The sequence below is a fragment of the Psammomys obesus genome, unplaced genomic scaffold, assembly GCF_907164565.1.
Source record: "Psammomys obesus unplaced genomic scaffold, mPsaObe1.curated_primary_1811, whole genome shotgun sequence".
Classification (NCBI taxonomy): Eukaryota; Metazoa; Chordata; class Mammalia; order Rodentia; family Muridae; genus Psammomys; species Psammomys obesus.
The window spans coordinates 16,542,575-16,543,561 of NW_026592890.1; the positions used below are offsets into that span (position 1 = coordinate 16,542,575).

General features: G+C 29.6%; 1 pseudogene; it reads right to left on the reverse strand.

Moving 5' to 3' along the window:
- Positions 1 to 424: 424 nt before the first annotated feature.
- Positions 425 to 523, reverse strand: LOC129683476 (U6 spliceosomal RNA; annotated as a pseudogene).
- Positions 524 to 987: the final 464 nt, after the last annotated feature.

Here is a 987-nt window from a genome sequence, read left to right on the forward strand (position 1 = left end):
GTACTTTTGAATAAAGTGATTATTGTCCCTCTCAAATGAAACACAGGTTTAATTTTTGAGTTTTAAAAATTGTCTTATGAAATATTTAACAAAACAGAAAGGCATAAAGAAAAAAAATTAGCCCCTAGTGAATTCTACTGAGAACATTCAACTTAATATTTCTTATGATTATGCCATTAATTTGACAGGATGTATGAAAATCTTTCAATTTTTTTTAATTACATTTATCTTTTAAAATTGATTTCTGGTATATTTAGCACATTTGTTTATTATAAATACAAATTCTATAGTATAGTATATTGAAAAAAATGTTCATTGCATCTTGTTTCCATCCCTTTTCTTTTTATAAATTGCCATTTTAAACAGTTTTTCATGTTTATTTTTTATTTTGTAGGTATATTTTTCTCTTATTTTCCTACTTGCTATACATTTTAACTTTTTCTTTTTTTATGTTTTGCGCAGGGGCCATGCTAATCTTACCATATTGTTCCAACTTTAACATATGTGCTGCTGAAGCGAGCACTGATTTTTTTTTATATTTTGAAATTACAATATAATTAAATAATTTCTTCCATTTTCTTTCCTCCCTTCAATCCCTTCCATGCATTCTACTTAGCATTCTCAAAAATTTATGGCCTCTTATTCTTTAATATGTATATACACCTATTCCTAAATATGTAAGTACAACTTAGTCTGTGTAATGTCATCTGTATGGGTAGGATCTCGAGGATAAACACTGCTGATCCATTAAAAGATAGATAGGCTTTATGAGCAGAGCTCTTGCTCTCTCACACACAAATTAATTTGGCCAAGAAATACCTTTAAAAGTTCATCAATTGGGGAAACACAGTAAAAAAAACAGCTATGAAATTTCATCTTCTTCCAGTCACAAGGGCAAAATCAACAAAACAACTGCCAACAAATGTTGAAGAAGTTGTAGAGAAAGAGGAACCCTTGCTAACTTTCTGTGGGCCTGCAAACTGATCC